This window comes from Eurosta solidaginis, chromosome 2 (assembly GCF_040869045.1).
Source record: "Eurosta solidaginis isolate ZX-2024a chromosome 2, ASM4086904v1, whole genome shotgun sequence".
NCBI lineage: Eukaryota > Metazoa > Arthropoda > Insecta > Diptera > Tephritidae > Eurosta > Eurosta solidaginis.
Genome location: NC_090320.1, coordinates 114,082,394 through 114,102,577, shown reverse-complemented (window position 1 = coordinate 114,102,577; position 20,184 = coordinate 114,082,394). Strand labels below are relative to the sequence as shown.

Genomic DNA, 20,184 nt, shown 5'->3' with positions numbered 1-20,184 from the left:
ATGATACAAAAAATGGAGGTAGTTCCATTTTGTGTGACGTTAGCCACTTGACTTTTGCGGGGACAATGACAATGACCCCAGATTGAAAAATATTACGAATTTTTATAATTTTGAAAGATTTCATATTAACGGATACGACCAATTTATCATCATAGTTATTTTAAATAAAAAGGTAAAAAAATAAGCCGCATGCGTTGGAAATATTTTAACACGAAATATCAGCATAGAAAAGATAGTTTTTAATAAGTTTTTCCAGCTCCCGAAAATTGCTTTGGTGGAAGAAACATGGATCGAAGTATACAAAGCAAGGGAATATATCCTTCCTAAGTGTCCGTATGGGACAAAAATACACATTTGTCAATTGGTTGCCCAAAGGAGATCCTTATAAACTGACACGGCAATTTCTAAAGAGTTTAGTATACTTAAACGCAATTTTTTTGAAATTGAATGGTGATAAATTGGCTACAGGTCTACATTTTTATATATTGTATAATTCAAGCGTAGCTCTTGGGGAGGGAATTGTTAAACTATTTTTTAGGGGGAACATTGCCTTGTAGCTCTGCAGGTTAGCCACTAGTTATGAGAGTTATTTTGCCCGTTCAACCAGGCAGCACCTTGGGGCCAGCCCCACCTACACACATTATGTGCCCTCTTAGCATTGGCATGGATGTGGCATCCCACAAAGGTAACAAGTTAAACACCTACCACTCACTGCAGACTTTGGAGGTACACTTTTTCTCAACATGCCTTGAGAAATATCCACTGTAGAGGCATGATAATAGGGCCATGCTAGAACAACAGGATTTTTCGTGCATTTTTTCTGCCTATGGGTCAAGCTGACATAAAGATATGAGTCATTAACCAATGTATGAGTTATTATCCACTATTTTTCAATAAAATTGCATGTTTTACTGTGTTCTCAATCGATATTTATGCACATAAATCGTGTCAAAGTATATTATTATTGTCTCAGATGACCATTGCGTTTTCATCCTGAAGGAAATTTCCATCCCGAACGAAGCGACGCTTCTAGCAAAACAACAAACATTATGAAACTTCAAAAATCCCCAAATACGTCAAAAAATTTTGAGTGGAACTACCTTCTTTTTTATACCATGTTCAGAACCACAGTAGGGATGAATTTTTCGTCTTTACGGAGTTGCATGCAATATGCTAATGAGCTGAATACAATCGAAGCCGCAAATATGGCCATGTTTCGTAGCAGATTATTATTTATTAATTTTGATATTGTGAAAATGTCGGGACATAGCATTTCCCGGCGGGACACTTTAAAATTTGTGAAAAATACGGGATGTACGAAATGCCAACACCGCCCGGTCCAACGTTTGACTTGAAATCATGAAATGAACATTAAATTGAAAAAATGAAAATCTACCATAAGAAGTTATGAAATGAACATTTACATTACGAGCTGAATAGGCGACGAAACATAAAATTGCGGATCTGCTAATCGCATTAATTGCATTGGCGTAGCAATCTTTGGGTCCAGATTTTTTCTTGGACTTATTTTCGCGTACACCTCAACTACCGTCGCCAGTGTCGAGATCCGCTCAGTTACGCCATGTATTCCGATTCTTTCTGTAGCCACCCCCTGCATGATCCAGCTGTATTTCTCGTGCTAGCTCTCTGTCGGTGGTAGTATTCGGCGAACACGGGTTAATCAGTGCCCGCACAGGGTGAAGTCGGCCACCGGACCCAATTTTGAATATGCGACGTTTGGACGGTCGGAAAGTATTTGATGCCGAGCCGCCCTGTTGCCAATTTTTCTTCTTCCCAAACGCTGATGAACTGGTGTGCGAAAGTCTCTACCTGTAAGGCTTCGTGGAATCGGCGATTGGCAAGTATTTAATGTCAAGTCGCGCGACCGCCTTTCGTGTTGGAGCAGCGGGCGGAAAGTATTTAATGCCGCGCCACTGCCTTCTATTGCTCCAGTTCCTCTTCCTCAACCTGTTGAGCCCTCGATTTAATCCCCTCGGTGAAATGTATCGACAGTGCGTCATCGGACTCGTCGTCGTGGCGGTTTGACTACTCCGTTGGAGCCGATATGGTCCACGGTTCACCCTCTATACGTAGCGTGGTGTGATGTTTCTCACCACAGTAAGGGCAGCGAGCGGAGCTCGGACAGATCTCCATGCGGAGGAAGGGCGACAGACAATTCGGACAGTATGTTTAGGCCCAATGCCTAACTTTTACCTGATTGACGGCGCCCCTCCCTAATGTTTTAATAATATTTCCAGCCACCCACACTCACGCCTACATTTGTGTGCATGCAGGCACATGCATGCGTTTCATACACATGCACGTGTGTGTGTGCAGGTTGTCAGCACCCATGCACGTATATGTGGGGGTGGTTGTATGTGTGGCCTTTCCCCTCCTTAACACCAGAGGACTTTTTCGCGGCTTAGCGGTTGTCCTCAACGGGATAACCGGTCTCTTTCTCGATTGACCGCCAAGCAGTTCACATCGCCCAGGATCATCACCGCCAGCATTTTGTACGTTAAGGTAACATTATACCTATTGTATATTTTTCTTTTCCCTTTGGAATTAAACATTATTTTATAACGAGGAAATCCTCTTTTGCGTTCTTCTTTATTTATTTCGAGCGACCCATCCATTCCGAGATCGACCCGTGTGCGCCTACCCACTGCCGGTTTCAGACGCACCCAGGCCGAACATTGGTCCTTACTCCCCGAAAAAGGAACTAAAAGCACCTACAAATTACAGTCCACATATCAACCCGCACATCGCATTTGCATACTAAACAATTTGTCAAAGGATTGCCGTAGCAGCCAAACACAACAGCGAGAAAAGTGGGATTATATTATACAAATACCGGAGCCACAGCACAAAGAGAAGTAAGTGTTATATTTCTTGCCATTTTTTTTTTAAGTGTTATTGAAGAAAAATAAAGAAAATACCTGTGCTGTGCGCGAAATATTGAAATCGAGAAGAAGTGTAAAAAGTGAAATTATTTAGTGGGCACCATTTTTCCATTTTAAAAGTTAAACCACTTGATTTGTTAATTTATTTCAGTCCTTGTGATTATCTGGTCTATCCCCCCACCAGTGGTAAGGTTTTCCAGACACAACACAAGGAAGAGGGTAACCTAACCTCACTTTCCGCACCATACTAAATAGGTTTCTGTTGTTGTTTATTTGCACATCACAAACACGAAATCAAGTTCAATTTAATTTAATTAATCCGGTGCTCACTTCACTTTTTAAACACTTTTTACACTTTTCTTGCGCTTAGTTTCGTATATTGCACGCATTTTTTCACTTTCTCAAAAATAGAGGTGGTGAGTGGTCCCCTTTTTGTTGTTGCCGCTGAGACAAAAAGTTTGTACATAATATCGTTTGCTATTTTTCACTGCTGTGACAAAAAGTCCAAAAAATTAACCCTTTTCCGTTGTCGCTACGCTGACAAAGTCTGAAATAAAAGTAATAAATATAAAACGTCGAAATTCAAAGTTTTTAATTTACTGCTAGGCCAGGTATCTTAATTCAGGAGACTCTCATTATTTCTAATCGGCAATTTTCTCTTTAATAAACGTAACCAAGACCATGGAAACCTACATCAGACTGGTAGAATTAATCGCAGAGTTTGATACAGATTACAGCCTTATTCCGGAAAGCGACCATAGCAAACACACCCTTGCGATACAGCAGGAAGAGTTGCGGTCCTTGTGGAAGAAGGTAAAGTCTGCGTTTGATTCGCTACTAGGATCTGAGGAGGTGTCAGGGGATGACGTTATGGCGGTAAGAAAAAAGCAAAAAGCAGCATACGCAATCTACATGCGATGCCTAGCGTCTATATCTGCTGAGGCAGAAAAATACAAGAAAGCGGACAAGAACGTCAACCCTGAGCAAGAACCTCATGCGCATAAAATTCGCCTCCCTGCTTGCGACACGGAAGTTTTTAAAGGGGATTATCTGTCTTGGCCAACTTTTCGCGACCTTTTCACGGCAATTTATATAAACAATTCCAGCTTGAAAGGGGTGGAAAAGTTATTCCATCTCAACAACAAAACGCAGGGCGAAGCAAAAGATATCGTTAAAAAATGCCCTCTCACAAATGAAGGTTTCGAGATGGCCTGGAAAAACTTGTGTGAAAGATACGAAAACAAACGTATCTTAGTTAACACACAACTACAAATTTTATTTAACTTAAAAAAGGTAGAAAGTGAGTGTGGCAGTTCAATAAAAAAGCTGCAAAATGATATAAATAATTGTATTTCGTCCCTCAAATGCCACAAAATTGACACTTCCAATTGGGATGCAATCCTGACCTATCTATGCTCAACCAAGTTACCAGAGAGCACGCTGGCTCTTTGGGAGCAAAGTATAGACCATAAAATGGACATATCCAAGTGGGAGGATATGGATAAATTCCTGTCTAATCGGTTTCAGACACTTGAAACAGTGTCTGGTTTTACAGGGCATGCCACTTCGAAAGTGCAAAAACCAAACGCGTCGCGACAATCGTCAGAAACCCCTACGAAAAGACTTGGTGCTTTTCAAACGAAAGTATCCAAGCAAACAATAAAATCAATTTGTAAAATGTGTAAATCCCCTGAAGACAGATTACGCAACTGTTCACGCTTTTGCGAGTTAACCCCTCCAGAAAGGATTAAATTCATAAAATCTACAAGTGGTTGTCTGAATTGTCTATCCCCAGGACACACAGTGACCAGATGCACCAGTTCCTACAACTGCAATACGTGCCACTCTCGTCACCATACGCTCCTGCATGCGGATAGCCTACAGAAAAACACCACCTACAACACGCCCCAACACTCCTACGATAATAGGCCCTCTACTTCTAGACAGGCATTAGCGAGACAGGAATCAGAAAAACCAGGTTCAAACGGGAACAAAAATGTGACATCCTGTCATACGAATTCCAGCACAGGTGTGCTATTAGGAACTGCTCGCGTACACATTCGCCATAATGGTACCGACTTCTCCGCACGGGCATTAATTGATTCAGGGTCTGAATGTTCCTTTATAACTGAAAGACTGAAACGCAGAATCAATTTGCCAGCGAGAAAAATGCATGCCCAAGTTTCAGGCATCACAAATGCGGTGTCAGCTCAGGTGTAAGAGGCATCCAAAATTGAATTACGTTCACCAGTGGATGCCTGCTTCAGCCTGACTACACCCGTTCTAGTCCTAGCCAAACTCACTGGGAATCTTCCATCCTGCCATATCAACGCCATGACTATGCAGGCATTCCCAGACTTGGTTTTGGCAGATAAAAGGTTCTACATCAACGAAGACGTAGACCTCATACTTGGAGGAGACATATATCCCCAAATTATACTGAGCGGTCTGAAAAAGAATGTACTAAATACACTTTTGGCCCAAGAGACAGTGTTCGGTTGGATACTAACCGGTCGTATCGAAGCACCGAGTCCAACGAAGAGCATCATGTCATTCTACAACGAGGTTGCGTTGGACAACCAATTAAAAGCTTTCTGGGAGGTAGAAAATGTTCCCAAAAACAAAATGCTGAATGAAGAAGAAAGGTATTGTGAAAAATTATTTAAGGACACAACAAAACGTGATGAAAGTGGAAGATATAGAGTTTCGCTACCATTCAGGCAGGATTACCCTGAGAATATTAAATTAGGACCGTCCCTAAAGCGTGCATGTTCACAATTCTTCAGAAATGAGGGGCGATTACTGAAAAACCAAGATTTAGGGAAAGAGTATGTTCGGGTGTTGTCAGAATACGAAACACTTGGACATATGAGAAAAATCAAAAATAATGTACCATCCGACGATTCGGATAATTATTTCCTGCCCCACCATGCCGTTGTAAAGGCAGAAAGTACCACTACCAAGGTGCGCGTCGTCTTCAACGCGTCAAGTCCGACAGCAAATGGCATTAGTCTAAACGACATACTCCACCCAGGTCCAGTACTCCAAGCAGACTTGCCTATTTTAATTTTACGTTGGCGACTGTATCGCTTCGTCTTTAATAGCGACATCGAAAAGATGTATAGGCAAATTTGGGTGAACGAAAATCACACCAAATTTACACGGATTGTCCATCGAACATCCCCCAACGAACCCATCAGTCTTTACGAACTAAAGACTGTCACCTTTGGTGTAAACTGCGCCCCCTACCTCGCGATACGGTCACTTCTACAATTGGCTGATAATGTAGAAAACACGCACCCAATAGCATCGGGTATATTACGAGAAAGTATGTATGTCGACGACGTTTTATCTGGAGGGCATACAATAGCGTCAACTATCAAAGCAAGGAACGAGATTCGCGAAGCATTACACTCAGCTGGCTTTCCATTGCGCAAGTGGACATCCAATTGTGAGGAAATCCTTCAGGACATCCCCAAAACGGATTTGCTCAGCGAGGACTTCCTAGCGTTTGAAGAGGCTAGCTCGGTGAAGGCACTCGGAATACGATGGAACGCGCATTCAGACATGTTTTACTTCACCGCAGGAGTTTTAAAGAATGGCGAGAACATCACCAAACGCGCAATCCTATCCGCTATAGCCAAACTTTTCGACCCTTTAGGCTGGCTTGCACCAATGGTCATAGTAGCAAAAATACTAATGCAGAACATCTGGTTAGAGGGCACCGGGTGGGATGAACCTGTCTCCCCAACTACCTTAGAACGGTGGGAAAATTTCACCCAACACTATAACGAAATAGATAACATTAGGATACCGCGATGGGTAAATTTTACGCCCGAGGACGACATCGAAATACATGGTTTTTGCGATGCATCGGAAAAGGCATATGCAGCAGCAATCTACATGCGCGTAAAAAGGGACGATAAAATTTTCACAAATCTCTTGCTAGCCAAAACCCGAGTAGCCCCAGTGAAAACCATCTCACTACCACGTTTAGAACTTTGCGGCGCCGTGCTGCTCGCAGAAATCATGGAATCAATATTCCGAAACACTCATTTGGGGCCAGCAAAAGTTCACCTCTGGACGGATTCAACCATCGTACTCGCATGGATAAGAAAGCCGCCCTGTTCCTGGTCAACCTTCGTCGCACATCGAATCACTAAGATCATCGATATGGTCGGTAGCAAGGACTGGCTTCACGTGGACTCGGAATCTAATCCAGCGGATCTAGGAAGCAGAGGACTACTTGCATCAGAGTTGGTCAACAATTCGTTGTGGTGGCAGGGACCTTCTTGGCTGCAAGAAGACAATTCCCACTAGCCAGCACAAGACACCGAATACAAAACGTCCGTTGAGGAGAAGAGGGCACAAACATATGCCACGACAAGGGTAGATCAGGGAGATATTCTCGACCGTTTTTCACACTTACCCAGGGCTTTGAAGGTTCTATCCTATGTTAGGAGATTCTATAAAAGAACGCATCCTAAAACTAAAGCAGTGTTCCAAGAAAAGTCGTGCATAATCTCAGCCGATGAGATTAAGGCAACGACTCAAGCATTAATACGAGTCTGCCAGAAACAATTTTACGGTACAGAATATTTAAAATTAAAAAATAGGGAACCTATTGATCGGAAGAGTGAAATCCTGTCACTCAACCCATACATCGACAAAGATGATATTATCAGAACAGGAGGGCGTCTAGGGGCTTCAAAAGACATGTCATACAACGAGCGGCATCCGGTCATCTTGCCTTACAATTGTAGGCTGTCTCGCCTTACCGTTATGATGGCCCATCATGACTCCCTTCATGGCGAGAACCAGCTCATGCTCCGTCTCATCCGAACCCAATACTGGATACCGAATGTCAAGACCATGATCAGAGCCATCATCCACAATTGCAAAACCTGCATTATTCACCGAAAGCAGGCACAGTCCCAACTTATGGGGACCCTTCCCTGCGAGCGGACTACTTTTACCCGCGCGTTCACCAATACCGGGGTAGAATTTGCAGGGCCTTTCGACATCAAAAGCTACCGCGGTAGGGGATGTCGACTGTCAAAAGGCTACGTATGCCTTTTCGTCTGTTTTTCCACTAAGGCCATCCACTTAGAAGCCACTAGTGACCTTAGTACCCCAGGCTTCCTCGCGGCCTTTTCGCGTTTTATCGCGAGAAGAGGATGTCCGAAGAACATCTACTCCGACAATGGTACGAACTTTTTGGAGCTTCCAGATCTCTACGATCGGAATTCAAAGCCTTCCTGGCAGAAAGCCGAGACATAACAGTCTCCAGGTATTGCCACCAAGCATTAACTTGGCATTTTATTCCCGCCGGCGCTCCACATATGGGCGGCCTGTGGGAAGCGGGAGTGAAGAGCTTCAAAAGCCACTTCAAAAAGGTCGCGTCTCTCCATAAATATACCATGGAGGAGTTCCAAACCCTTTTGTGCCGGATCGAGGCATGTCTAAATTCACGGCCTCTCAGCCCGGCGTCCAATGACCCAACGGACTTGGAGCCACTAACCCCAGGACATTTCCTAACCGGCAGCCACCTGCTGGCTCCACCCGAACCAGATGCCAGTTAGAGCTCTGCCTCGATGATCAATCGATGGCAGAAACTCAAAGCCCTCCATCACACTTTCTGCCAACGATGGAAGGCGGAATATCTATCCGAACTTCAAAAACGAGTGAAGTGGAAGCATCCCAAAGAAAATATAAAAGTGGGAGACCTCGCTGTCCTCAAAGAGGACAACTTATCTCCCAACGAGTGGAGGCTAGGTAGAGTCGTCAACGTACACCCCGGCGAAGATGGCCGAGTACGTGTTGTCGACCTCAGAACCGAGAAGGGTCAAGTCAGACGACCTTTGGTCAAACTGATCCTTCTTCCCACGGAGACAGACTGTGAGAGGACCACGAGCTCCTCTTAACAATCCCTCCGTTCCTCCACATACCTCCGTTCAAAAAAAACACTTATTTTTAATTTTCAAAATCAAACCCCAATTCCCCCTCTCACCCCGAGCGAGGACACCAGAAATCTTCCCACTCACTCGTTCTCCCATAACGAGGATCCAGAAAAGCCCTCACGCAGATCCCCCATCTGCCACAATATTATTTTTTTTTTTTTTTTTTCATTTTCAAAAAAAACATCCCACAATTCACTCGCTCACCCCGAGCGAGGTCACCAGAACCCTCATGCAGATCCCCATCTGCCACAATATTATATTTTTTTTTCATTTTCAAAAAAAACATCCCACAATTCACTCGCTCACCCCGAGCGAGGACACCAGAACCCTAACGCAGACTCAGGGTCTGCCACGGAACGCAGATGCACTCAGCCAAAGGAACGAGGCCAAGCAACAACCTAACGCAGATTCGATATCTGCCACAGAACCGAAAGGCATTCGGCCCACTAGATTTTAATTTTTAAAAAACCAACCCACAATTCACCCGCTCTCCCAGAGCGAGGAACGTAAATCAACCCAACTTCAAAAAAAAATCACATTTGATCAAAATTAAAATTTGTTTGTGTTTGACAAAAAACATTTGGAAATGCAAATGAGCTCCTCAATTAATACTGTTGACTCTTGGTTACAAATTACAAACAGGAATGTTATTCTCATCACTTTTCTAATCAGCTTAGAACGTGTTTTTTGTTTTTTGAATCATGAGTTAGATCAATATTTTGTATTTAAATACTGAATTTATACCCTTACAACATTCAACACAGGCAGCATGCAACTTTCAGCAGTGACGAATCTGAATTAGGGAATCGAATAAGGAATCATGATTAAAAAGACTAGACAGGTGTTTTCAGCTCATCAGAATAAAGCTGCTCTGAAATTTCCTTAGCTTTTTCTGTACTCATTGTGCCTTCCAATTATTAAATATTTGCCTCTTCTGTTAAAGAAAACTGCGTTTTTGTTGTTTTTATACAAACCTGCCTACCACCGATCCATTCCAACCTTTTTTACGGCCGGATGTCCCTACAGGAAATCCACTCCAGAAGTTCCCTAAGGCCAACAATATCTAAGAAACCCCGATACACTTGACATAAATGATATGAATGCCAAACAATCATTAGATTTCCGAACGAAACAAACTAGCGCTATTGAAACAGTTACTAGCGTCGGTGGCTATTCCTCTGCTACTGGTAGCAGCCATGCCAATAATGATCAATTTGAGCAGAAGAGAAAAGCCAGAGTCATTGGTGCCGTATTTCGTATCGCTGTATCCGTATCCCTAACGTAATCAGCGGTTTATCGTTACGACGGTAAACCAAAACCCAATTGGTTGGCTACGATACGGTTACGACCTTAGCGGCGCCAATAATCGATTGCATTGATTCTCATAAGGTTGGTCGAATCAGCTGTTATAAGGCTACCGATACAGTTGCCGATAAAGCACCAATGTCTCCAGCTAAAGAAAGAGATTGATTATGATGACGCAATTGTTGAGGCGAAGAAGCTAAGTAATACAATGTCTGCGGAGGAGGGGAAGACTGCAAATATGCGCAAAATATACGCAATGCTTATGATGAGAATCAATTAGATACAAATCCCTTCGCAACACAACGTGAGGAATCTGAACGCTTGGCACGTGTTGCCAAACAACAGAAAATCATACGTGAAACACAGCGGCAAGCAGCAGTTAATCGTAGGTCTGTGCGTACACAAAGGAAAGTACTCTCACTGTTACAAAGTGGCACAACATTTGCAAAGGTTACCAGTGAAACACCATCTGAGGATATCGAGGCATTCGCCACCTCCGCTTTCACTACAAAAAATTGCTACTACACAAGCAGTACCATTTGTTGCAAGTATTGTTGGTGATTAAAGCTTGGTAAATAAAATTGAAACTGAAGTTGATATAAAGAAAGATGTTACGGTTCAAATCGCTGCAGCCCAAGTTGGTGGTGATGATGATGATGATAGTGCCAAGCCAGCAGAAGATCAGGTTATTTGCGATGTAATTATAATTGAAGATAGCTCCTCTGAGGATGATTGCATTATGTTATCGGAAGATGGAGAAGAAGTGGAGGACGATCCGAATAATAGTGGCTCACTTGTGAAAGATGCATAATGTACCCGATGAACATTGGCATGTATTGGTCAACATCGGACATCCAGAGGGTGAAGATGTTATTTTTGTAGCACCACAAATAGCGCGCACTCTAAAACCACATCAAATTGGTGGCGTATAATTTTTGTTCGACAATATTATTGCATCAACGAAACGTTTTAAAAGGTCTAGTGGGTTTGGTTGTATACTATCCCACTCAATGGGATTGGACGCTACAAGCGATTCGTTTCTGGGATATCTTCCTACGGCATACACCATCCAGGACGGTACTTTGTGTAATGCCTCTAAATACGTTGCAAAATTGGGTATCAGAATTCAATATGTGGCTACCGAAATTCTCTGATAATCCCGATCACATACACCCGGGGCAATTTTATGTTTTCATACTTAACGATCAGCATGAAACATTGAATGCACGTGCTAAAGTTATACTGAAATGGGCTGAGGAAGGTGGCTATGAATTATTTCGGTTTTTGGCCTTAAAATTGATGACTACGCGTAAGAGGCGGAGTGCTAAAGCGGTTAGTTGTGAACGAAATGGTTCCGAAGTGAATTCACGTGTACATCAAGCGTTAGTTAAACCTGGTCCAGATGTGGGTATATGCGATGAGGGTCACCGTATTACAAATGCTCATGTTGGCATATCACTTGCTCTCAAACATATACGCACAAGACGTAGAATTGTTTTAACTGATTATCCATTACAAAATAATCTATTGGAATATTGGTGTATGGTGGATTTTGTACATCCCAATTATTTTGCTACGCGTAATGAATTTTGTAATATGTTCGAACGTCCCATACAAAATGGACAATGTATTGATTCAACACCTGAAGGTCATAAATTGATGCGTTACCGTGCACACGCATTACATTCGCTCGTACTTGGGTTTGTGCAACGTCGTTCACATGTTGTACTACAACAAACATTACATAAAAAATTTGAATATGTTATACTAACACGAATGACACAATTTCAACGCCAACCATATGATGCATTTATGAATGAGATTGTGCGTACTAAATCTGTTCCTAATCCATTAAAAGCATTTGCGGTTGGTTGCAAAATATGGAATCATCCGGATGTGCTGTAACCGTCTCGAAAAGGAAAGAAATTGGTTGGGAATCAGAAATGGAAGAATCTGAAGTGATTGGGGTATCAGCTGTTGTGCCTCCTGTTGCTCCTGCTGCTACTGCTGTCATGCCTGAATCGAAAAATCCAAATCCTTATGAGGATAAATCTATAGCAGCTAATACCGAACGAAGGGTGCAAATAAGTAAACCAAGAGAAGAGTTTAGTCTCCCTGAGGTAAACTCTTCTGCATCAGCTGAGAATATGGAATGCATATCGAAACCGAACTATGTTGGTAGGGTGCCGCAACGTGCCGACGAGACTGAAAACGGAAACTAATGGAACCGCTGGTTCTTCGCAAATTGTCGATTTGGATACAAAGGAAATTAACACAGTTGAAACTGGTATTGATATGACCCTATGTCCCATAATTAAGAATGAATCACTACAACCCGATAGAACTACACATCCTATGTTATCAAATACAAGTGGTACTGCCACGGCTGAGGCTTTATAGAAGATTGTAAAATTGTAACGCCCGAAAATGCGGTTAACACTGAAGAGGATGTTGCCAAGGTCCAACACACTCCATGAATGATTTAATGAAAAAACATCGACCTGGCATTGTAGAGAATTCACCAAAAATGGAAATTCTGTTTTGTATACTAAATGAAGGTGTCAGACTTGGCGTACGCGTGCTACTTTTCGGTCAAAGTCTATTAACAATAAATTTAATAGAAATATTTTTTCAAATGGCATACATACCCGGTACGAATATACATTGGAGGAGTATCTTATTTCCGCTTGGACGGTTCACCAACTCCTCAAGAGCGCGAACATCTTGTAAATTCATTCAATTCAAATCATGGCGTAAAGTTGTTTTTGATTTCAACTCGTTATGACCAAAGAAAGTCCTGTTTCGTTTATAGAATAATTAATTAAGTAAGTAATTGAGAAAAATATGTAGGCTGCACGTCAGGCCACGCCGTAGTAAAAAATGAAATGAAAGAACGGAAAATCACTTGATACATTTCCCGTTGTTTCAATTCATAGGAATTTTACATTCTATGCACGGGTATGTATGAATGTGCGTTTTTTTTTTTGTCTTTGTCGTTGGTATGCTGGTACCAGTGAGCGGAATTCTAAAAAGGGAATGGTAGTAGACGAAAAAAGGACAATAGTAGTAGTTGGTAGTTTTTACCAAGAAAACAACAGCTACAGTTCATATTTGTACCAAACAATTAACAATGTATTGTAAAACAAATAACGCCCATTTCAAGGAAATGACACCTTTAAAACACGTAAACAAGACAAAATTACATGTACCTTTGTATATACCTACATAGCTTATGCCTATACGATACTCACTTTTTTCCTGTATCGTGGGGGTGAAATACTGACAAACATGTACCAAAACGTCTAATCACAACAACAATATTCCAAGGTACCAAAAGTACTGCCACAAAATAACCGATCTCGGAAGGTAATCGTTTACGTAGAACCTTTTATTTTCGTATAAATTATTCCAAAAAAAACTGAAAAAGTAGCGCAGAAAAAGATTCGCGTACTCAGTTACTATATTTCCCTACTCAAAAATTTATTTCCTGTTCAAGTTCTTCAGAAATTTTTCAAAATTGACTGATTGGTCAGTATCGCCTCCTAATGTTAGTTGGGTGGGCTCGGCAATTCAATACTTTAAAATTATCGCAGTATACGTTTGCAGTGCGAAAATACTGAAATATTGGTAGATTTTGGGCCTCGGTGGTAGTAGTAGTAAAAAATGAAAATGGGCCAGAAAAGTTAGTAAACCTACCAATGCGGTAAAGTCCGTGCACTGACTGTCCATATACTTATACCAACGTATGTACATATATATGCCGAGTTTAAATGTACATTATATTAGGGATGCATAAAAAGATGCAAACGGGTACCCAAAAAACCCGAGTCTGAGGAATCGGTATCGGAGCCAAATACCTTTCGAGAACCGTGCTTTGATAAAAGCCACCAATAAAACAGGACTACAAGCGTACTTGGGGAAAGGTTGAATAAACAACTCTCATAAATAACCGAAAGGTAATACAAAAAGAGGAAAATGATACATTCTACAAATGATTCTCCTCATCCAATACGAACATTTTTTTTATTTTTTCTTTACATCGCATACAATTTTGCTGCCCAAACACTTTTTTTGTGGCGGGCAGGGAAGTTGTTGGGTTTTAGCACCAACAACACAAATAACAGCGACTCAAAAGAACCCACGCTATACACTTTCTACCCGGTTCGGCACCAGAATGTGTGAACCGAAAATCGTAAATGCTCATTTTCTGCAGCACTAGTGTGCCCGTGGCCAACTAAAACGCTGCCGGGTGACACAAAATAAACAAAATAAGGCACTTAAGACCCAGGCACATAACGTGCGGGGAAAGAGGCCATGCACATAATGCACGCCACATATGAATATTTTTTTTATGCAGCGACAGATGTTTCCCCTTATGCGCGCGCTAATAAAATTTCCCAAATCCCCAATAATACAACTAGGGACCACTCGCCCCTGCATCTCGAGAATGACTCGACCCAGTCAAACATATTGCACTTCTTTCAGGAAAATGGGTCGTTTTTCCGCTTTGAAACGTAATGCTGCCACGAACGCAGCGCGTTATTCGTCGGAATGTCGAGTGTGTCTTGAGCGACACCCTATCCGCTTGTGCCCAACCTTTCGGGCGAAAAGGCCAGAAGAGCGCCTCTACGTAACCATTCGCGAAAGCTACTGCGGAAATTGTCTGGCGCCTGATCACCGCTCGAACGCGTGCCCAAGCCAATGGCGATGCAAACGGTGCGGCGAGAAGCACCACACGATGCTGCACACCGCCTCAATCGACGAAGAGGAGCAGCTATTACGAGAAGCCCGCTCCAAGCCATGGAGCGCCCAAGTGGAAGAGGAGCTAGATTCACCCCGAGAGCGGATAGACGACTCAATCTCGTTATATGCCTCGGACGCTGGAACGGAGACTGGACCTCTTCGTCCACCCCGAAACCGAGATGCCAGCCGAACCGGAGCGGAGACGCGGTCTCTTCGCCCGACCATACCACCTACAGCCAAATCATTTCGACCACTTCTGCAGCACGAGAGGAAGCAGCTCCAACAGGGGACAGCGACAGCACGGCGCCATACATATAACGGCCGAGCGGAGACCCGGTCTCTTCGCCGGCAACCCAGGAACCCCCAACGGAGACGACATTCACGTGACCACAGAGCGGAGACAAGGCCTCTTCGCCTGCCCCAACGACATCAGCCACAAAATCGCAGCCACGGAGGCAACACACTGCAGCTCACCACCGTGTCCGCCTTCCGGTCAGGGCTCGTAGCCCAGCATTCAGAAGCCACCGCCACCATGATACCAACGGTAGCGATCACACCCACCGCGGTCGTGAAGATAGAAGCTGGGGGGCGGCTACACCTCGTCCGTGCCTTACTTGACGGATGCTCCCCCACCACCGTGATTGCGGATGAGCTCGCCCAGGAGCTCCAACTTCCTACCAGCAACATTGGCAGGCAAGCAGGATGTCTGCTGCGTATCCGAGGTAGACACGGACAGAACAAAAGGATTGCGACCCATGCTGCGGTCTTATCCAATTTTCGGCGCATGACACCGACGACCAGCATCGACAGCGCTATCGCAGCCCCGTACGCACATCTCCGTCTGGCGGATCCGCAGTTCCATGCATCCGCGCCGATCCGCCTCATCCTAGGAACAGATGTATATGCGGAGATAATATTACCAGGGATTCTGCCCACCACGTTTGGCCCTTTGCTGGCTCAGAGTACCATCTTCGGTTGGGTACTCTCGGGCACAACCAAGGCCTAACATCAAAATGTTCGGTAATGACCGACACAGATGAATTTTTTATACTTTGTTATTTTTATTGAATTTTTGGTGTACACAGTTGCAAAAGACCTGCATTGTGAATTCGTACCAGCGAAAAATCTTTCGATTCCTCCATTGCCATACCTGCGTGTCAAATAATAGCTGACAGGGAGAACGGCAGTCGCGAATGGCCAGATAATGGAATAAGGGTTTGTTTTTTCTTTTGCTCGCCGTTATTAAATTGAAGTGCCATGAATTGTACATTTGTTTCAAATCAGCTTTCTTTTAAATTTGTATACCGAAAATCAGACTACATATTAATATTCATTTCTATAATCAAGTTTATAGATTAAATTTGAGCCACCAGCTATGCAGGCATTTTAAAATATGTAAATAAAGCAATATACCAGTCGTCTACAGAAATGTTTGAAAACCACTGGTGAGCTAATGATTTAGGTAATCGAACAACGATTGAACAGGTAATCGAAGCTGTTTACTATTGTGCACATTTCTACCAAACCTTCGCCACTTGTATGAATTCACAATGGAGGTGTGCGTTTAAAATCTTGTATCATTACAATAAGTTATTTTTTATTGAATTTTCTTCATACACAATTCTATGCTTGTTCATTTCCAATGAATTTGTAATAAACGGCAAGAAATATGAACACGTATATCTTCTTACTTCTTTTCGCAATCCCTAGCTCTAGGCAAACCTGGCTCAGGCCTTGAACCATAACGCGAATGTGCCGAATGACCGAGGCATCAGCAACCAAGCTCGCACCCTGCGCAAACCATCTTGCGTGTCGCCAAGCCGGCGGACTGGCCGACGTTATGTTAAGTTAGATATAATTAGTTATAAGTTTTTTATTTTTTCCTCTTCTTCACGGTCGGTGATCCTTGGCGGACTGTGACGTTGCGTACCGCAAGAGGGCGGCATGTTTAGGCCCAATGCCTAACTTTTACCTGATTGACGGCGCCCCTCCCTAATGTTGTAATAATATTTCCAGCCACCCACACTCACGCCTACATTTGTGTGCATGCATGCACATGCATGCGTTTCATACACATGCACGTGTGTGTGTGCAGGTTGTCAGCACCCATGCACGTATATGTGGGGGTGGTTGTATGTGTGGCCTTTCCCCTCCTTAACACCAGAGGACTTTTTCGCGGCTTAGCGGTTGTCCTCAACGGGATAACCGGTCTCTTTCTCGATTGACCGCCAAGCAGTTCACATAGCCCAGGATCATCACCGCCAGCATTTTGTACGTTAAGGTAACATTATACCTATTGTATATTTTTCTTTTCCCTTTGGAATTAAACATTATTTTATAACGAGGAAATCCTCTTTTGCGTTCTTCTTTATTTATTTCGAGCGACCCATCCATTCCGAGATCGACCCGTGTGCGCCTACCCACTGCCGGTTTCAGACGCACCCAGGCCGAACACAGTACTTATGGATCAGTACCACACGCAATATCTCTTCTGGTCCATTTGCTCGGTATCGGGGGCAAATTCTGATACCGTGATTGTTGCTGCAGATGCGGCATGGTGTTGGATAAGCGCCCGAATCATTTTCGGACCTCCTGCGTGCTGCGACAAAGCGAGACATTCTGTAATGAAAATAAGTCCTTTAATCGAGTACAAAAGGAATTTGAAAGTAGAGACAATGTGTGGATGATGAGAATGGAGGCGAAGTATTTTGTAAACTAATTTCCGGATTCGTTCGATGGTAGTCGGACCAGTTTCACGATTGGTCTACTGACTAGTCCTCTCTCGGTTCGAACTTTCACTACTCGGACGCGGTTGTCCGAACCGCGATGTATATCGGCGACTCGGCCAAGTCGCCATTCGTTTGGAGGCACGTTATCTTCACGGATCACGACGAGATCATTGGCTTTAATGTCCGGCTGCTGTCGCTTCCACTTAGTCCTCTTTTGCTGCTCCGTAAGGTATTCGTTCTTCCATCGTTGACAGAATGACAGGTGCTACTTTTCGAAAATGGATTTTAAAGCTCTTCACGCCAGCCTCCCTAAGCCCCCAATGTAAAGGGCTGATGCGGGTATGTAATGCCAGGAAAATTTTTGATAGAAGTACTTCGAAAGAAATGCAGTACGATAATCAGATAGAAAAGCCTTAAATTCAGCCTTAAAAGATGTGAGGGCTCCAACGAAACTAGTTCCTTTGTCTGAATATATGATTTTAGGACATCCCCTACGCGAAATAAATCTAGAAAAGGCTGCTAGAAAGGTGGTAGTTCGAAGGTCATTTGTGGGTCCTAGATGGATGGCCTTCGTTGCGAAACAGAAGAAAAGGCATACGTACCGCTTTGAAATAACACAAGCTCTACCTCTATAGTTTTATATCTCGAAAGGACCTGCAAAATCAACGCCGGTATTTGTAAAAGCCTTAGAGAAAGTTGTGAGTTCTGAAGGCAGGGAAGCCATGATTTGAGATTGCGTTTGATTTTTGTATATAGTGCATACCTTGCAATTGTGGATGACTGACTTGATCATAACTTTGATCCGAGGGATCCAATATTGTACTCGAATAAGTCGCAGCATTAACTGATGTTCTCTACGAAGTGATATTTCATGGATTAACGTCACTAACAAGCGTGAATATTGGCAGTTATACGGCAGAAGGATTGGGTGCCTTTCCTTGTAACTGAGGTCTCACGATGCTCCGCGGCGACCTCCTATTCTTAAAACTCCGCTTGAGTCGATAAATAGGTTTAAGGTTAGAATTTCGCTTTCAGCGCTTATCGCAAATCCAGATTTTAAATTCGAAACATCCGCTGAAAAATGTTTTTGCTTGCAGAGGGCAATTATTCGCTGGGTTGTACCTTTTATTTCCTCCGGAGAGATTGATACAGAAGCTGCTTGAAACATTGATTTCCGAGTGGGGCGGGTCCTATGGATGAAAGGAAAGGCGTCCGATAGAACTTGTAAAGCCCTTTGGAGCGAAGAGAAGCGTTGGAGTATATCCGACACTTCAACGACTTTTGTTGCGGGGGAGAGCACGCGCTTTCCCTCTTCGTCGGTTTGAAAGGCCGACTCTTGTTTTTGCCATTCTGACTTGCCTTCTTGCAGCCAAGAAAGGTCCTGCCACCACAAAGAATTATCAATTAAATCCGGAGCTGTTAATCCACGGGTGGCTAAATTGGCTGGATTCGAGGATGAGTCCACGTAATACCAGTGATGCTGCCCCATCTTGTCGATGATTTTGGTAACCCTGTGGGACACGAATATTGACCAGGAGCATGGTGGTTTTCTCAGCCAAGCGAGCACGATAGTGGAGTCAGTCCAGAGATAAACCTGCAGGGTTCGAAGATCGAGGTTTGTGACGACTGATTTCATCATTTCGGCCAAGAGTACTGCTTCACACAATTCCAAGCGGAAGAGATATCGTTTTCAATAGAGCTACTGGAGTCTTGGCTAACAGCAGATTTATGTGACCTCCTCGCCTTCTTCTACGCGCATATAAATGGCTGCCGCATAGGTCTTTTCAGAGGCGTCACAAAACCCGTGGAGTTCCATTTTGTAGGATGGAGAAAACTTAACCCATCGTGGGATACGGATGTTGTCAATTGCAGAATACTCCGTGGAGAACTTATGCCAACACTCTAATGTGGTCGACGACACTTATTCGCCCCAACCGGTTCCCTCTAACCAGACATTTTGCATCAACATTTTCGCTACTATAATTACGGGAGCCAGCCATCCGAGAGGATCGAATAGTTTCGCGATGACCGACAGAATCTTACCTTTTGTCACTTCTTGGCATTGATCGACGTCTGTAGCGGTGAAATAGAACTGATCTGAACAGGCATTCCACCGGATGCCAAGGGCTTTAACGCTGCTTGCATTTACGAAATCCAAAGTCTTGGTTAAGCAAGTGGGCAACAGGAATGTCGCGCAGAACTTGCTTGCAATTGGCAGTCCACTTTCTAAGTGCGAAACCTGCCGAACTTAAAGCCCCGGAAATTTCATCCTGCGCTTTAATGGTGGATTCTGAGTCGTACCCACCTGCAAGAACGTCGTCGGCGTACATATGTCGCGTTAAAATGGTGGAGGCGACCGGATGTGTGTCTCGAACATCGTCCGCAAATTGAAGCAATGTTCTTATTACTAAGTAGGGAGCGCAGTTTACGCCGAAAGTGACGGTATTTAATTGGGATTGACGGATGGGTTCATCTGTGGACTCAAGAAAAAGAATCCTTTGAAATTGCCTCTGTTGAGTATGTACAAATATTTGACGACACATC

The 20,184-nt window shown here is 43.5% G+C and overlaps 1 pseudogene; it reads left to right on the top strand.

The window, feature by feature from the left end:
• On the top strand, nt 1-12,993 carry LOC137241612 (helicase ARIP4-like; annotated as a pseudogene).
• Nucleotides 12,994-20,184: the final 7,191 nt, after the last annotated feature.